The following is a 19492-nucleotide window of genomic DNA, read 5'->3' as shown; positions in this document are numbered from 1 at the left end:
ATACATAAACACAAGTGCAAAAGAACAGGTCCACTTATCACAAAGACACAAACAAACTACCCAGTGTTTGCTCCCATTTTTAGCTCATGCATTAAGATTGATCACATTTCAGGTAGACAATTCAGTCATTTTTCAGTTATGGATATAAAACAGTCTCAAAAATATACAACATAACTGTGAAAATGACAAAAAAAAAACCTCACCATGTGGCAATACAAATTTGTGTGGGCGCATGTGAATGTGAGTATTTTCCTGTTTAATGTGTCAAGATGAACCATGTAAAGATTTAAATTCCTGGCAGAGGATGTCTTGCTCATTGCCCTGCTAATATCAGAGTCCAGAAGGACGGAACTTCAAGGCAGCGCATTCTCAATGGAAATACCTTCCAGAAATATTAAATATACATCTAAAATCCAGCCATTTAACAAAGCTGAAGCCATTCTTTTATATGTTCATAAGTTCTCGTTGTGCCACCAGAAAACCCTGGTGACACAGCGGGTTAAACCACTGTGCTGCTGAACTTGCTGACTGAAAGGTCGGAGGTTTGAATCTGAGGAGCGGGGTGAGCTCCCGCTGCTAACCCCAGCTTCTGCCAACCTAGCATTTCAGAAACATGCAAATGTGAGTAGATAATAGATACTGCTCCGGCAGGAAGGTAATGGCGCTCCATGCAGTCATACAGGCCACATGACCTTGGAGGTGTCTATGGAAAATGCCGACTCTTTAGCTTAGAAATGGAGATGAGCACCACTCCCCAGAAACGGACACAACTAAACTTAATGCCAGGGGAAAACCTTTACCTTTACTTAAGTTCTCATCATGATAGATCCTGTGTGTAGCTGTGGTTGTAGAGATACTTATTTCTGCTATCTTACTGTACATTCTGATCTTAAGGTTCCTGATAGATTTTATCTTATTATTTTTATATAATTTTGGACTGTTAGAAGTCATATGTTGAAGAACTGAAGGGGGCAGCATATAGAAATGAATTAATGATCTCTTGGAGGAACAGCTAGATCCAAGTGCACTGAAAGAACAAGCACCTGAAGACAAGACGGGATGAGAACTAGCTGGAAGAGACATAATACAGAGAGGAAGCAAAGCAAATGTCATCAGATTCTCAAGATGGAGAGAGAAGAGAAGAGCCAGCAAGGTGAAAAAGAAATTCATGTATATGTTTTATATTTAACTCCAGTATTGTCGACTTTCCTGCTCAAGACGTCAGATCTCTTATGGCTTCAATGGTTTAATAAATATTTATGAGTATACCACTGAATAGCTACTATTCAAACTAAAATCACCTTTGTTCATTTGCTATTGAAATAACTTATGCACAGGAGCTTTAAGAGTATAATATGAACCTACAGAGGTTTCAGTATATATGAGGTCTTCTAGTCACAATCTGTGAACTACTCATATCCTCAATGTAATGTCAAAAACTTGTAGAAGTGTTACTCTGATCTTCCTAAGCACCTTGAAGATTCAAGCTCTTCAATGGATCTATAAATGCATTTAACAGGTGATGTTGGCAGCATGATCTATATTTAGGCTTATGATGTCTAGACCTCGATCAGTACTTGTCATAAATATATCGCTCCAACGAATAAAAATCTTTTGCGCTATTCCCTTCCCTTCATATAATCAGTGCAGGAAAAACCTCTGTGGGATGCTTTCTTAACATATTCATGTTTCTGAATTTTTCAACATTGTTTAAGAAATAAAGCTTTACTACCTCTTCTGCGATTCCTTCCACCACTTTCCAAGCAATAAAAAGGAATTGTTTTGCATGGGAAAAAACATGCAATGTAAATCTTTGCTTAGTACATTTTTCTTAATTTAGAACACATTTTGTTTGCTTAACTCCATCACTTTTGTTGTGCTTCCACAAGAAGCAAATTCATTTTCTAGTAAATTACAAGGTGTATTTTGCAAAGGGGGAGAAAAAAGATTAATCGGTGCTGTTCAGGCAGTCTTACTGACATGCAGCATTAGTCGTATTCCTGGAGCCTGGATTGTGAGGCTTACCACAGAAAGCATAAGGCCTTAAGGAAAACAGGCATCGGGAAAGAAATGTGTACTTACAGCAAGAGGCAAATAATAATATTGCTGGGTGGCAGAGGCTTCAATTGTATGGAAATGTGGTGGGGGGTGTGTATAAGAAATATTTGTCCTAATTCAGAGATGCACACTTCTCAGAGGTATACACTATCCTTTTGAACACACAAACTTTTCTCGTCACTTGAGCAGAAGAGGTAGGGACACCATCTACATCACTTTAGGAGCAGAGCAACTTGGAAAGTGAGAAGAAAACCCATGCAGATGAGAATTTCATGGTGCATCTACATTATAGAATTAATGCAGTCCGATATCACTTTAATGATTATGGCTCAGTACTATGGAATCACGCCTAAATACCTTGCAAGAAGACAACTCCCATGATTCCATAGTACTTTTACTTATCATGTCAGAAGCGACCTGAGGGTGCAGTTATAATGTATTTAAAAACACAAAGTCAAAAACATGACATTATACTAGATTTCCCTTGACCAGAAGCTGGCCACATGGATTGCCTCTGGTGCTGTTGCGAGATGATCCTCCACCATGTATGTGGCAGGGCCCAGGCCGCATAGTAGCAAGTGGTTTGTGCTCTGCTACTCTCCACACTTGCACATCATGGATTCCACTTTTCTGATGGTGCCAGAGCAAAGTCTGTTCAGCACCTTCCAAGTCACCCAGTCTTCTCTTTGCCCAGGAGGGAGTTTCTCATCCGGTATCGGGCATAGATTGAGGTTCCGGGTTTTAATCTGACACTTTTGGATTCTCACTTGTTGAGGTGTTCCTGCAAGTGTCTCTGTAGGTCTTAGGAAGCTATTTCTCGATTTAAGGCATTGGCTTGCTGGCTGATATCTGAACAGAAGATGGGCTAGAGAGGTCCATAGTACTGAGCCATAGGCATTAAAGTAGTGCAAAACTCCATTAATTCTACAGTGTACATGTAGTTTTGATGTACATGGTGGCCCAAACCACAAACACTTCTTGGTTGTAGTAGTGGAAAAGGTCTCTTAGGATGGATCTACACTCTCATATAATCCAGATTATCAAAGCAGATAATGTGGATAATGTGGATAAACTGGATTATATGCATTCACAATGACATATAATCTAGTTCAAAGCAGATCATCTGATTTTATACTGCAGTGTAGAGGTCTTGGTTGTTCTTTATCATGCAACAAATCACCACAAACACTATTCTGCTAAAGCTTGAGGTTTTAAAATGCAAGACCTCTGTGCATACATACACAGACACACAACATTACCTTAAAACAGTAAGATGCCATGAAAACAAAAACAATTGCAAAACTTGTTTTAAAACATGGCTGAATTAATTTGAACATTTAGCATCCTTTTCCTTACAAACAGATTCTAAAGTGCCTGAGCAGACAGCAGACTTTGACAACTACCAAAACTTATTTCCAGTGCCAACAAGTTGGATAAACAATTAGGCTGGGAGGGAAGCAGTTTGGCTAATTATGCCTCTGATTGTTGATACGCATGAGCACAAATCTCTCTGCGCCTCTGTTAGGCATTTAATCATTTCTGCACAAAAGGCCACAGTGATTAAGAAAGGATCCCAGACTTTTAAAAATCAACTTCATAAATACCAATTGCATATTTTATTTTGTGGTGACACTGGTTCACTCTATTGATTAGTAAACCAGATTTAATAATTAGAAATGTTAAAAAAACTCAATATATTCATTGTTGACATTCCAGGAAGAAAAAACATTTGAAACAATGCTTTTGACTGTTAAGGGGATTTATTAAAACAACAACAAGTAAGAACATTAAAAAGCAGGACATGTAATCTTTCTCTGTTGTTTTTCTTCTCCATTTGATACACTGCCTCAAACTGAACATGAAGATGTGTGGGAATTGTTGTTAAACCCCCAAGGAAGAAATAGTGAGGTCAAATAACACTGGCATTTTTTTTAAAATGTGCAGTTAGAAATAGAAATTATCTCTTGTTGGAGATGGAGACTCTTTGCTTATGCCCATCATGCCAGCACAGATTTGGCACAAGAAACTCTTGGGACCATGTATGTTTGAGTCAGGCCAACTGTCCTGACTACCATGAAGAAACAAAAAGAAGCCAATAATAGAAATCTAACTTCTGGAAACGGTGAAAGCTTGCAGCTCATGTGGGATGCAGGGCAGTAGCTGCTAATCTGGTAAAACACCAGTTCTATGATAGTAATAGACAGTTTCTCATTCTAAAGACTCACTTTCTTTCATGAGTTTCTCTTTTTGTATAACATCCTTTTGAGATACTGGGCACTTCCCAGTTATTTGGCCATTTCTTCCGTGGTTTACTTGCCATCAATATTTCATATTCTTTGCCTTTTCTTCATGGAATCAAGCAGCACAGAGACTTAATGCTAGAAAATCTGTTCCTAAGTAGGTCGCCATTTTGGCATTATATTACAGTTATGGATTACAGTCAAGCTGTCTGCTAAACACTACACAGATTTTCTTTTAATTTGAATCTAAACACAGTGTTGGCCATTCCAACTAAGGAGCATTCCCCTTGCATTACAACTGTGAATTCTGACTCAATTATAGAGACTGGGTCAACAAGGGAAAAATATGAGGTAGACAGCTCATGTTGTAGCCCCCAAGTAGGCCAAGTTATTGTGGCAGCTAAAGTTTCGTTTATAATGCTAGACATCAAAGTGGTAAAATACTGATGAAGAATCAAACATTATGAATTAAGGGATTAAGGTTCCCTTTGCTGTGTATAACAAAGGACCACAGAGAGAAAGAGCCTGGACATTATTCAGTCAAACCTGAAACTTGGCCTTGCAGCTGGTATAACATTTAGGCATCACTGCGTCTTGCACGTTGTACAGCAGGATATTTTTCTTCTGTCAAATAAAAAGAACTTCCAAAGGCGCCTTGTAGAAACACAGAGCAAGTTCTTCATGAAACAAAAAGGACAACACAACAAAACAAAAAGCTTTCTTCACTCTGAATATTTTTTTCTAAGAGACCACACATCATTTTTAGGAGGACATTTCACAGTACATGTTCCTGAAGTTTCAGTTATTGTTTCTTGGAATGTTCTGCAATGCCATACCAAAGTCAGAATCATTTTTTCTCAAAGGAAATTGAAAAAACTTGGGCTCTCACCCATTTATTCCATAAATGTCTACTATCTTAGGAGTATATAATTCCAGGAGAAATTGAGATATGAAATTCCAATTCCTCTCTGGATTTAGTCCCCACGCCCACCCCAAACCCCAGGCTTTCCTCGGACATTAAGGTCTGGATTTTTCCAGGTGTTTAATTAATCCAGAGTAAACTGGGAAACCCCAGTTTACTCTGGATTCATTTGGGTTTACCTGAGGCATCATTTGGACACCTCAAGTAAACATGAGACAGGTTGTGGGTTAAAGATATTTCTGGAAGGGCCCTAAGAAATCAGGCCACCTGAGCTCCTACTAAATGACTAACTGATGAAGTTGTTCTGATGCAGATGGTTAGGTTATGTGGAACTCAACGTTTTATGCTTGCTTTCAGCTTTGACTGATTGTTGTGTTCCTGATCCCTAACCTACATTCATTCTTAGGCCATAGAATCCTATCTGCCCTTGGTATTTTCCTATGTGTTTGAAGCTTCGTATCTTGACCTGATTCCAGCACTGTCCCTATTTTGGAACCATGCTTGATCTCTGTTTGTCTGCAAGACCGTTATTTTTTCTGGACTGAAACTGTATCTCTGAGAATCTTGACAAGTTCCTAACCATATGTCCTAGTTTCTATATCCCCCTGAGTCAGAACTAAGTCAGGATCAGATCAATGAAAGATATGCACAAATCTTATCTGCAGACATTTTCCTAATTTTATATATACTCTTACTGGAGATGCCAAAAATCTTACTTGGGTGCAGAGAACATGTAATAACACCAGTCTCTGGTCCACTCCTATTAGACAACTGAATGGTGGAAATGTTGTAATCTCAAGCAAGCGATAGTGTCTTGACAAATCAAGGTACATCATTAAGAAAACAACATGCTTTCCACGTTTCAGAATTTGTTTTTTCAAAAAGGTTTTGCATCTCTGCTCCTAAAACCCTTGCCTTGTTTTTGTATAAAAAGTTTGTTTTCTAGAGAAGACATTGTTTAGAGGACAACATCAGGCTATATATAAATTGATTTTTCTGTGTGTGAAAAGGTATCAAATATGGAAAAAAAATACTCTAAGAATGCTCAATAACTCTTGAAATTTCACACTGTAAATGGAACACTTTTGAAATACGATAATTTGTTCTTTTGTGTAAAAAAGAAATAAGTGAAGATTGAAAGCCTTGGATAAACTTTTATGTAACAGGCCCCTTCACTAGGTTTGATTAATTTTGGTTCAATTCACTTCTTATTGCCTCTGGTTTATACTGTACACAGAATACTTGACACTTCTGGGTGACTTTTTAATGTACAGAATGCTCTGAAAGAATGCATTAAAATGGCAACATTGTGGTGCAAAAAAAAAAATACCGTACCTCTATTTAATAAAAAGTAATTGTTTTGATCAAAATGTTTAGAATTCCAATCTTTGCAATTAAAAGTTAAGGGTTGACTGAAATTTCAAAACAAAGACACACTTTATTAAGTTGTTAAATGTCATGTTCTCAAGAATACACAGAAGAACGGAGAAAGAGAAATACTCCAATATAGAGGTCCATAAACAAGCAATCAATGCTTGGAGAACCTCCTCTTTTGGTAAAACAGGGAAGGGGTGACTACACATTGGTATTTTCTGTCCTCAAGGCAATGGGTTCTGGTGGCCCTGAGTGTAGAAAAGTACATTTAGCATTTATGATCGCCTTTAGGAAGATTTCTTGCAGCAACCCTTGTGAATGAGAGAACAATCAAACAATCAAAACACAATTATGCCATCATGATTCTAAGTTACAAAAATGTATCTTTTGTAATATTCCCTGGAGTTTGAATTGAAGAAATGAGATTGGTAGTGAGGCAGACAGCTGAAGTGTACAATTCCATTGTGTGCGCAAAGTTGCCATGGGAGGATCTTATTTAATCTGGATAGGCTCAGAGGAAAAGCCAACATTTCCTTGGTTGTTGTTGTGATGACCATTTTCAAATCCATTCAGGAAGAAATAGAAAGAACTGTGTGTTTTCATCTATTGCTAGCCATCTTGACAATGAATTGAAATGATAGTTTATATTGCTAAACTTATGCAAGGAATGACACGATTACTGAAAACAGACAAAACATCTTCCTCAGCACAGAAACAAGAGCAGATGTTCCATCAACATACCCACAATACCGTGTTGTACTTGGACAGTATCTTGAATACATTTTTGTATTTACTCAGTACATGCTGACATTTTCAAAAAGGGATTTTGAAAGATTGAGGGATATTGAAGCCACAGTAATTGTCTCTCATTCTGTCACTATAATTCCTTTAAAACGTTTTTACTCCCCTCTTCAGATGAAAAAGCTCTCATGGTGGCTTATATGAGATCAAAAACAAACAGACAGATCTTACGAGATTTAAAAGATACAAGATTTAAAAGGAAAAAGGAAAAGGTATGGAAGAGGAAAACAAGGAAGCTTGGCCAGTTGTTATGGAAACAGTTCAGGGACAAAAAAAATGGCTAAATGGTGTTGATCTCTCCGCTGAACAGATAAAGTAGATTCTCCATCTCATCTTCTACTGCAGCCAGATGGAACTGTTGTCTGAAGATAGCTAATGAAAGTAGAAATCTGATGGGGTTGGTCTCCCATCAGAGATAATCCCCCCATTCCATAAAATACTTTTGATAGCCTTATCTATTTTGTATGCACAAAATGTATGGCCTTTAGAAGTGCTGTAGTTATGTTGGCAATATCTTGGAGGAAGGCATTTAAAACAAGAATGTAATGTGTATCTGTGCATAAAGAAAGTACCAGTCAAGCCATTACTCTTTCATGCTTGATTGGCCATGCTGACTTGGAGGACAAGTAGCATGAACATTGGAATTTCCATTATCTCTGTCCTCCAGTTGCTGAGATTCTTGGCATCAGGGATTCCTGGGAGTCAACCAGAAATTGAAGTATGATAATTTCTCTGAAATCTAACTAAGTCACACTTTGGAAGGGGAGCCAGCATGCAAGACAGAACCCATGCAAGTTAGCTCAGGCGCCTTCTACACTGCTCTATATCCCAAGATCTGATCCCAGATTATCTTCTTATTCCAGATTATATGACAATGGAGACTCATATAATTCAGTTCAAAGCAGATAATCTGGGACCAAATCCTGGGGTATAGGGAAGAGTAGATCCAGCCTAAGAATCAAACGGATGAAATGGCCTGTATTGACTGGCATTTCACATACAGAGGTCAACTGTTGGGGAGACTAGTGGGGATGTCTTCTCCCTTGTGTGAGAGAATAGAGCCTATAGAAGGACAGATCTTAACTCTAAAAGCCAGGCATGACACTTTGATGGGCTATGAATAGGTTCAAATAATCATTTAACATCTTTACACAAATAACAACCATTCATGTTTCAAGTAACATTGACTCTGGTAATCAAAGCACTGCCTCCAAGCTGATGACATTGACTGTTAAAACAGAATCATTATGAAGTCAACCTAACATGAAATAAAGAAAGAAGTCTAAGAGGATTTAATGAGAAATTAAATGTAACACTTAAAATTATTAACAGTCTAATCATAGTTAACAGTTAAGTGAGCAAGCATATAGACATATCATAGTTAAATTTAATTAATAAAACATATTTTCCCAATTCAGATTCTATATATATATATAGATAGATAGAGAGAGAGAGAGAGAGAGAGAGAGGGAGAGGGAGAGGGAGAGGGAGAGGGAGAGGGAGAGGGAGAGAGAGAGAGAGATTCAATTAGGCTACCTCCTAGAATTGGTTATTTCCAATTTTCGGAGCAGTCTATTTTCTCAAACATGGAGAGTACAGTCATAATCATAAATTTGCAGAGCAATCATACTCAGAAGGAAATCTTATTAAATTTCATGTAACTAGAGCCTTGGAAAAACGTGCCTCTAATTGTTTGTGTTCTTGACCCATCTCATAGCTGTCTCTTCTTGAATTTACTGTATACTGATGTAAAGATAGCGACATGAATATGCATAGGTTGTTTACCTATAACTCTAGTTCTTCAAATCATCATTTGTGAACTCCACACAGCCATATAACCCAGAATATCGTGGTAGAAAATCCCACAATATCTGCCATATATTCCAGTTCAAAGCAGATGACGAATTTTATTTAGCTGTGTGGAAGGGGCCTAAGAGTTTGGAATGGTATGGGAGGAGTGGGAAAAGCTGCCATAAATATATCTTCTTTAAGACCTCTAAATGATGCATTCCACAGATGCATTTCTGTGAATGGAGATACCACAATGAAGAAGGGAGTCCTCATAAATTCTATTTTATTTGCAGGAAAGTGCATACAGGACAACAGCCTTAGTACATGTGGCACAAAGCTGTGCCAATTAGAGACTTAATGTTTATTTTGAAACATTTTAATCTCAGAATTCCGTCTTAAATTTGAGCCAATTCAGGAACAAACGTCAAACTCTCCCAAAGTCTCTAAAATTTAGTACCAAGGATACTGAAGGACTATATTCTTCTTGCAAGAATCTGCCCATCAGAAATCATTTTTTGAATTCCCTTGCTGCATGTGACAACAAAGGAAAGAATCATGCTATTGAGAATAAAGACTGTTTTCCCAGGGTAGCTCCTTGAAGATGTGTTTTGATTTGATGTGACAGTGAGGAAGGATCCAATTGTTTGCATCCTTGGAGCTCTTCTCTGACCAAATGAGGTAGGGATCAGGATTCTAGTAGCTTTTAGCACTAAGAAGATTTACTTTCATATGGCCTTTAACTGATTCACTTCATGCAGAAACATTTGAAATATGTGAAATATTCTTTCAGCACCACATTCCTTTTGTCATTGCCTAGGAAGATTGAAGAGGAGGAGGAGGTCTGGACATTACAGGAACCTCATTACTATAACCAAAGCCATTTGATTTTTTAGCTGGCTTTTGGAGAAGATAGGTATTTTAGGATTTTCTACTGAAATCATTTTAAAAAATGAAATCATATAAGCAATGAAACATTTCACCCTTCTGTTTAATCCTCAGGACTGCTTCACAAAATAAATTAGGTCACACTAAAAGCAATAATCCATTTTCATAGGGACAGGAAGATGAATCCAATATGAACTACTATATATTATACAAAAAGATAAAAGAGTGCATCTGTCTAAAAGCTGCCAGGGTCAACTAATAAATCAGAATGATGCATCCAGATTGCCATTGCACAGTACTACATAAACCTTTCTAATCTAAGATATAAATCCAAGAGGCAATGTTGTCAAGTGGCAAGGGACTGAAACAAGACCCTGACAGAATCAAACAGGCAAGGGAATCTAACAAGCCTTACTGTAATGAAAGGCAATACTGTAACATGCTGGTTTTATCACAGACTGATGTATCAAAGTAAAGAATAAAACCTTGCCAAATCATGACAAAAGGCTAATGTTGGATAAAGTAGCACACTCAAAATCTCTTTGAACAGATTAGTCCTTCAACAGATTTTAAAGGGCACATACTGCATTTGAATATCTCCCGACAAGGCACAATCACTGTAGTATATGGTCAAGTAAGGGGCAGAAGAATAAAAAGTGGGCTGCTTGCTCATATTTCACGTTAATGAACTCTATATGTGAAATTCCAGTCAATACAGGCAATTTCATACATTTGATTCTTAGCATATACTAAAATCACTTCTAAGGATAATTTAGGGGAGTCCAAATCTGAATCTTATTCCTGGGTCTTATTATAAACATATCACACATTACAAAAATGAATGCATATTTTACAGACCTGTAAACATGGCAGGAAAACCCACCTAACTAATACTTCCCTGGAACATATGTGTGAGTCTTAGTGTGCATCTATACCAGACATGGGCAAACGTGGGTCCTCCGAATGTTTTGGGCTTCAACTCCCCGGCTGTTAGGAATTGTGGGAGTTGAAGTCCAAAACACCTGGAGGGCCCAAGTTTGCCCATGCTTAATCTATACGGTATAATTAATGCAGTTTGACACAACTTTAATTGTCCTGGCTCAGTGCTATGGAATCCTAGGATTTGTAATTTGGTGAGGTAACAATGCAGTTTGGTAGAGAAGGCCAAAGATTTTATAAAAAATACAACTGGCATGATCCCACAGAATGAGCCATGATACTTAGAGTGGTGTCAAACAACTTTAACCACCTCATCACACAGGGCTTGGACTCTGTCCTACAACACTTCCAGGACGGAGCTCACCAGAGCCCATCACATGATGCATGGCTGCTTCCGGTAGTGCTTTCTTGGCTCCGCCCTGGAAGCCTAGTAGAACGGAACCCTGAGAGCAAGGGTAGCTTCCCAAGTTCTCATTAGGTAAGCTGGGGACAGCCCGGTGGGAGGCAGTTATGCTTTCCCCTATCAGATAGCGATGATGGCCATGGGACAACAGTTTCTGCCACTGTCCCATGGATTCATCACCCTGCTCATTGAATTGCCCTGCTGTCCCCCAGCTTAAGGTTCTCAATGTGATGAGGTCCTAATTCTAAAGTGTGGATGCATTCTAAAATGCATATACATGTTCCAGGCAAGTCCCAGTTGATTTGAGCATTGGACTATGGAAACGAGGGTTTGATTACCAACTCTGAATAAATCTTGCCAAGAAACCCCTGTAGTGCCTTCCCATTACTGTTGCCACAAATTAGAGACACAACAACAACAACAACAACAACAAAACAGAATTATTGACTAAACAATGAAATTTCTTTTTCTGAAATACTCACAATGCCATGGTTCTCATTAAAAGAACAACATTCAAACCATAAAATTACAAGTAGAGAAAGAAGACTAAAATATGCTTTGTGATCTAAATCTGGTGGCGGTTTTATAAATCATGGTGTTAGCTCTAAAAATTGTTCAGATGGGATTTAAAACTGCTTTAGCTCTTCCACATTTTAATTAGTCCATGTACGCACAGGCATTTCATAAATATTTTATAAGCGAACACTGAAATGCTGTAACTCAGAACATGGTGCTCCGCCTAAGTATTCATTCACCTTTCTCACAATTAGCAATAGCAATAAGTCACTCTAGGGAGCTGCAGAGAGGCACAGAATGGGAAGGGCAGGAATCAAGCCCTCTCTCCAATACACTCCATATTAAAAACATTAATTAGCTGTTTCTTCTGCCTCCCTGTCGAGCATTTGAGAGTTTGTGTGACTGGATGGATTGCAGAGCCAGTTTTCCTCATGAGGAGCAGAACCATGGCCTAAGTCTAAATGGTTCTAAAGAAGTGCTTTCAAATTGATGACTTCCCTGTCTTCAAGAAGTTTGTGGGTGAACTCTTAAGGTGAGCCACCTGAATATTTACCTGACTTTTACTTGCCAAATACCAGTTGATCTCTCAATATTGGAGCAGCAAATTCTCTCTTGATGTTCCACCTGCAGAAAATGCACCTTGTATAGGATTTATAATGAAAGGATAAGGCTAGAGGGTGGTGCAGGAGATGTGGTGATAAAACCAGAGAGAATTTGTTGGCCCTGCAGCAGACCCAGTTCCCCTTAAGCTTCCATTTTTCCATTCTTTCTTGTAATTTTATGTAATGCAAATAGATTTCAGTAGTTTTGAATCCATATGAACGAAGAGGGAGAGAGACCTAGAGCCACATCTATACTGACCATTCCATGCAGTTTAAAGGCAGCTTAACAGTGTGATGTTTATACAATGCACACCACAAATCTGCACAGCAATGTGCTTTAGGGGCTTCTAATCGGGATAAGCAAAGTTGGAGGATATTCTGAAATAGAACCCTAAGTGTGCAGCAACATATTTAACTGTAATGACCTCTGTATGTGAAATGCCAGTAAATACAGGCCATTTCACCCATTTGATTCTTAGGCTGAATCTACACTGCCGTATGTCCCAGGATCTCATCCCAATTATCTGCTTTGAACTAGATTATATAAGTCTACACTGCCAGATAATCTTGAATAAGCAGATAATGTGGGATCAGATCCTGGGATATAGAGCAGTGTGGATCCAGTCTTAGTGTATGCTAAAACTCCTGTCAAGGGCTCATCTGGTACCCTTGAGAAACTGCAAGTCGCTTCTGGAGTGAGAGAATTGGCCGTCTGCAAGGACGTTGCCCAAGGGATGCCCGGATGTTTTGATGTTTTTACCATCCTTGTGGGAGGCTTCTCTCATTTCCCCGCATGGAGCTGGAGCTGATAGAGGGAGCTCATCCGCGCTCTCCCCAGGTGGGATTCGAACCTGGCAGCTTGCAGATCAGCAGCCCAACCTTCAAGTCACAAGGCTTTAACCCACTACTCCACCGGGGGCTCCACTATAACTTCTATGATTCCACAGCATTGAGGCATGGCAGTTAAAGTAGCATCAAACTATTTATTACATATTGTTGATGACTCCACAGTCAAAAAATTAAATTCAAGTATTTACTCCGAGGAAAGTGGGGGTAGGATGGCAGCCTGCAGAATTGGACCCGATTCAGTGTGTCGGACACTGGAATAGGCCCAAAAGGAGCCCTCACAGGGACTGCCTCAGCCACCATACAGGTGGGAAGGAATCACCACTGCTGAGCGCTGTCAAACCAGTATGATGCCACTGCATGTCCACCTTAAATGTTCCTCACCCCCATATAACAGCTGTCCCCAGCCATGACACGTCACCACATTTTCCTCATTGCTTTCTCTGATGTCAGCTGTGATGGATGGAGGGGTGGGAGAAACTGGCCTAACTGTTCTCACTGTTGCTAGGTTAGGGGAAAGTCCAAATCCTGGGGCAGGTTTCGGGGGTTTTCCGACTTTGGGCAACCCATGGCAAGATTGCATTAAGGTGGCTTTGCCCCAAGTTACTGCAAATCAACTCCATGTAGCTTGTAGCTGATTCATATCCACACCAACCTAAATGGTTTCCATGCAGTGTGTTAAACTGCTGAGCTGCTGAACTTGCAGACCGAAAGGCCACAGGTTCAAATCCGGGGAGCGGAGTGAGCGCCTGCTGTTAGCTCCAGCTTCTGCCAACCTAGCTGTTCGAAAACATGCAAATGTGAATAGATCAAATGTGAATAGATCCTGCTCTGGCGGGAAGGTAACGGCGCTCCATGCAGTCATGCTGGCCACATGACCTTGGAGGTGTCTATAGACAATGCCAGCTCTTCGGCTTAGAAATGGAGATGAGCACCAACCCCCAGAGTTGGACACAACTGGACTTTACGTCAGGGGAAACCTTTACCTTTACCTATCCATAATCTCAGTTTCTTTCATGGACATTATTATTTGCATATTCAAAAGTATTTTTAAATGAATTTGGTGTAATCAACTAAATTATGGAATAATTACTTGTTGCTTTTTTGTGATTAATGTCCATTGAAGCAAACAAAATGAAATTAGGTGGCTTTTCCTTTTACCTTTAAAGATATGATCTGATTACATAATAGTTTTTGCCACTATCTTTACAACAATATTTTCACATTAAGGTTGCATAATGCACTGTTTAAAGTAGCTCTTTTGCTTCTGGGTATTAGCTAACAATTTGTAAGAGAGCTGCAGTGCAGTCAGCCTAGATTATTCACAGAATTTCATAAGGAGAAAGGGAATATTAAATTGTGCAACTAAGAAAGGCAAGATTATCCCCTGCCTCAAAAATCAGAGTCAGCCATTCTCATTCCATTTTTTTCTAAGAAAAGGAAGCCACATAAAATGCAGTTACTTTAGCAGATAATTCAAAATTTGTTTGTTTTTTATTACAGGCAGAGTAAATTATGTCTTCTGTATATAATGCTGTCAAAAAACTGAAAAAGAAAACAGGAACTGTGAAGGCAAATCATGAGTAGGAATTGTTGGAACATGGAACAACACCTAGTATACCTATGATAGAACTGGATTTCCTGGGAATTTAGCATTACTTTTTGGAGTAAGCTTTATTACACTATGAGATTCATTTTAAAGTACTAACCAGAGGTGGAAAAGGACGGAAAGATTTGTTTTGGATCTGGGTTTGGCAAGTCAGAAAAAGGTTTGTTTAGCTGAAACCACTTCAATATCTGTCTTGATTCAGAAATAAAACCTGCTACAAAAATCCAAAGCTCTGTGGATCAAAATAATTGTTGTAAAGACGGAAATGATTCCACATGTTTTGATTTTTGATAGACCTGGATGAAATCCCTTTCTAAGGGGATGAAGTCTGCTAGATTCAGAAAAATGCATTGCATGATGGAGGAAAACCAAGCAAAGAAGTAGTATGATTTCTCAAAAGATAATGCTATATTTCAATTGTCCATGCAAAAAGAGAAGTGGTTTCATAATGTTATGAGTTGTGCATTTATAGAACCGCAGAAAATATGATGTCATGAATGCAAATATTCTTACTGAGACATGCTTTTTTTACTTATAAGACATTTATGATTTTTAATATTATCGTCTTTTATTCTGCCTTCAGTGCTGTCTAATCCAATGGACTGAATGTCACTTAGTTTTAGGAAAATGCACATTTTATGAATCTTCATTCCTTTTTAGTATCTGAAGATAATTTTTCATGCTTAGTCTTTGCAGATATCACTTGACATCAAAACTTCTAAGTTATTGGTTACATTCTGCAAAAGTAGGTCCTTTTAAACCAATATTTTCTTTTTCACATAAGTGTCAACATCAAGAAAATGTTATACTATACTCTCCAAAGGTCCCGATTTGGCAGGAACAGCCCTGATTGATCCTTTGTCATTCCACTTATTCAGCTGCTTTTAACGTGTTTGAGGACAGTTCTACACAGGCATTATAATGCAGCTTGAACATGTCAGGGTATCTACAAAATGTACATCCCCAGTGCACACTGTGGCTCCATTTGTTTACAGCCCTCATCAGCTGTTTGGGGATTTGAAAATGCCCTGGAACAGTCTATACCAGTAGATAGGAATGAAGTCATGTGTTTTCCTTGACTGCAAGGATACACAGTGATGCGAAATGCACATTTCTGTCATAACTCGGTTTTAAGCGCACATTTTTAGCATTTGTTTTTTGGTCGTTAATGCAATCCAGCACACATTTTCTGTAAACATCATTCAGCTGCCACCCTCTTTCTCCTGGTTTCTTCCGCATTTTAGGGCCTGTGTAGAAGGGTTTAAGTAGCTGTGTAGAACCACCCCAGTTTGAGTTGTTTCCTCTCATTTTCTACCTTCATCATCTGATTATTTTAGTTGCTACAAAGTGAGTTCAAATTGTAAAAGTACTTTGCACTCAATTAGCCAAAGGAAGAAGGGCAGAAAATTGCTCTTCCCAGTAGGGTCAGATGGAAGCAAACTGCTGCCAACTCTCCTATTTTATGTGCTCTTATTAATAACATTAGGCACTTTGATCACAACTTGATGTTGCATGCCCTTTTTTATATGTGAAAAGTTGAAGCTTATGCCACAGAAGGCTTGCATCCTGCGCTCACTCTAATTTCTTAAGCTATTTCCTTTCACACTAATTTTCTAACATATAAAAATGTTAGAATGTATGCTTATTTGTAAAATATTTCCTCTTTGGTCTTAATTATGTGTTGATTTAAAAGATCAGTAGTTCCTGACCCCAGCAATCAACGATTCTGTGTGTGAAAGGGAAATAGGCACAATAGTGACATCAGGACCTAAATAATTGAATAAGATATAATGGGGAAAGTGGTAGGAACTTGAAAAAGTGTCTGTTATTCCAACCAAAAGTTCATTAATAAGTAGTTTGAGACTGGCAGAATTCATATATACCCTCAGAGATCACCATTTTTAAATGTTGAGCATGCCTCAATAATCAGTCTACTTTAATTAGAAGCTTTGATTGTGAGCAAAAGTATTTTCCATTTTAAGTGATTCAGAATTAACTTAGGGTTACAGTTTATTCTTGATCAAACTAAATCCATGTCCTTTATAGTTCTTTGTATGCAGATTTGTCCCCATATACCTGGCCTAAAAACAGCTGTTTATTTTTACTTTCTCCTCAAATAATACTTTTCTTGCATAACACAAGATAAAAGTATTCAAGAAAAAGTCAGTTTTCTTGCTAAATAGCTGTTCTATGTCCTAAATCAAAATGGAAAAGACCACAGATAAATACTAGTGATAATCAGATCTAAAAGGGACTAGCTTTAGATCTAAAGGAAGCTAGACACTAAATTGGGAGGAAATGCTAATGCTCTAGAAAACAGGATTAGAATTCAAAATGACCTTAACAGATTAGACAGCTGGGCCAAGACTAACAAAATGAATTTCAACTAAGAGAAACTTAGGCAGAAAAAAACAAAACGCACAGACACAGGATGGGTGACGCTTGGCTTGACAAAGATTCATGTGAAAGAGATCTTGGTGTCTTAGGGGACAATAAGTTGAACATGAGTCTCTTAAGTTTAAGGTTGAGGGGAGACATGATAGCCATATTTAAATATTTGAAATGATGTCATAAGGAAGAGGGAGCAGATTTGTTTTCTGCCTCCCTGGAAACTAGGACTCAGAACCATGGATTCAAATTATAGGAAAGGAGATCCCAGCCGAACATTAGGAAAAACTTCCTGACTGTAATAGCTATTCAACAGTGGAACTCTCTGCCTCTGGGTATGATGGAAGCTCCATCCTTAGAGGTTTTTAAACAAGCTGGATGGCCACCTGTCAGGGGTGCCCTTGTAGTGCTTTTCCTGCATAGGCTAGATGGCTCATTTGGTCTCTTCCAACACCATGATTCTATGGTTCTAAGAAATGCACATTATTTTTCTTGGTAGCTAAACAAACTCACATCAATTTATTTCAGCACTTTAATAGTGGCTTCTGCAGATCAAATCTTTGTGAAAAGCTATAGTCATAAAGAGAAGAAAACTATTTTGTATGTATAGATGTCACATAATTACATACTGATAGTCATTAATTGCACCTACAGGATTCAGTACGATGTAATTTTGCAGGTGTGATGATAGCAATTAGGTAGGCAAATTGCAAACAACATTTAGATGGTGTGAAATTAATATGTATTTAATGAATTTTGAATGAGCAAACACAAGTCTTCCCACGTCCTCCAGGACTTGAGGGTCATTAAAATGTTTCATCAACATTCTAGCTTCTGTATACCTTAATTTGAAAAGAATTACATAAAGCATAGCTCATCAAAGTTACATCAAAAAGTAGCAGATCTATAGAGCAGAAGGGAGGTGTAAGGGTACAGGATAGACATAGAAAAATAAGACTGGTTCATTAGAGTCAGTTAAGCATTCCATTAACTCAAGCCAGTAAAGGAACTGCTTATTTTCAAATTAACAGTGATTTCCAACAAATAACACACTTAAAATATGTATTAAACCATGGCAGCTATTGCTTACTGTAAGAGGGCATAATCTCTTTATTTAAGAAAGTACATGGTTTATAATTTGCCATGGCAGGTGGCTCTTTCAATGGCTATGTGTGTTTCTACATTGTTTTAATGTTTGTATTAATAGATTTTTTTTAGTTGTGCTGTGTTTTTAAATGTTAAATGTTTTAAATGTGCTCGGCAGTCCAGGAACCATGGACTGGTAAGCAAAGCAAAGCAAAGTCAAGGGAAGGGGAATTTGATCAGATGGAAAGGACCTGTTTCCATGAGCCTTTGAATCTGTAATAGCCATGCATTTCAACAAGCCTGACTACGCAGCTGCGCCTCCTAAATTCTCCAAGGCACACCAAACACCCACCCTGGAGCTGATGAAAATATAATGAGTAGTAAGCTTCATAGACTTAGAAGCATAACCCTTTCCATCGCCCTGGGATATTTCTTTTAGAATTTTGAAAGACCAAGATCAGGGAAGCTGTTATGACACAAGCATAAACAATGTTACTGTATTTGATTCTACTCAAACTTACCTTGAAAAAATGGGCACATCTACACAGACCATATAATCCAGTTTGAAGTTACGTTCAAACTGCATCAGCTACAAAACACATGCTGCCAAAGCATATTGCAATGTGAAGGCTATTAAATCATATCAAGTAAAGTTGTGGAAAAGTCCAAAATAAACCCTTTAGTGTACTTCATTGAATCCCAAATGTAAACTGAGGCCCCTTCTACACTGCCCCATATTCCAGAATTTGGTCCCATCTTATCCCAGAGTATATGGCATCATATCCAATTTAAAGCAGATAATCTGAGATCAGATTCTGGGATATAAGGCAGTGTAGATCCAGCCTGGATTGGTCAAAATTCTTAATTGGAAAACTCAGCACTATTATTAAATGAGGTTAGTGTTTGTCAATCACCATAAATATAACCTGACAGAAACAACCTGAAATGCATGCTTTACTATCATTTACAGTGCATATGTGAATTAAGCCTTTGTACTTTCACAGAAAACAGGAACCCCAATTAAGTAGAATA

General features: G+C 38.3%; 1 protein-coding gene across 3 annotated transcripts in view; it reads right to left on the bottom strand.

Moving 5' to 3' along the window:
• The window catches only part of prkg1 (protein kinase cGMP-dependent 1), a 904903-nt gene that overhangs the window by 197019 nt on the left and 688392 nt on the right, over positions 1 to 19492 (bottom strand). The gene's annotated exons all lie outside the window — the stretch shown is intronic.

The sequence above is a fragment of the Anolis carolinensis genome, chromosome 3, assembly GCF_035594765.1.
Source record: "Anolis carolinensis isolate JA03-04 chromosome 3, rAnoCar3.1.pri, whole genome shotgun sequence".
In the NCBI taxonomy this organism is placed as follows: Eukaryota; Metazoa; Chordata; class Lepidosauria; order Squamata; family Dactyloidae; genus Anolis; species Anolis carolinensis.
This window is presented reverse-complemented; position numbering and strand designations above follow the sequence as displayed.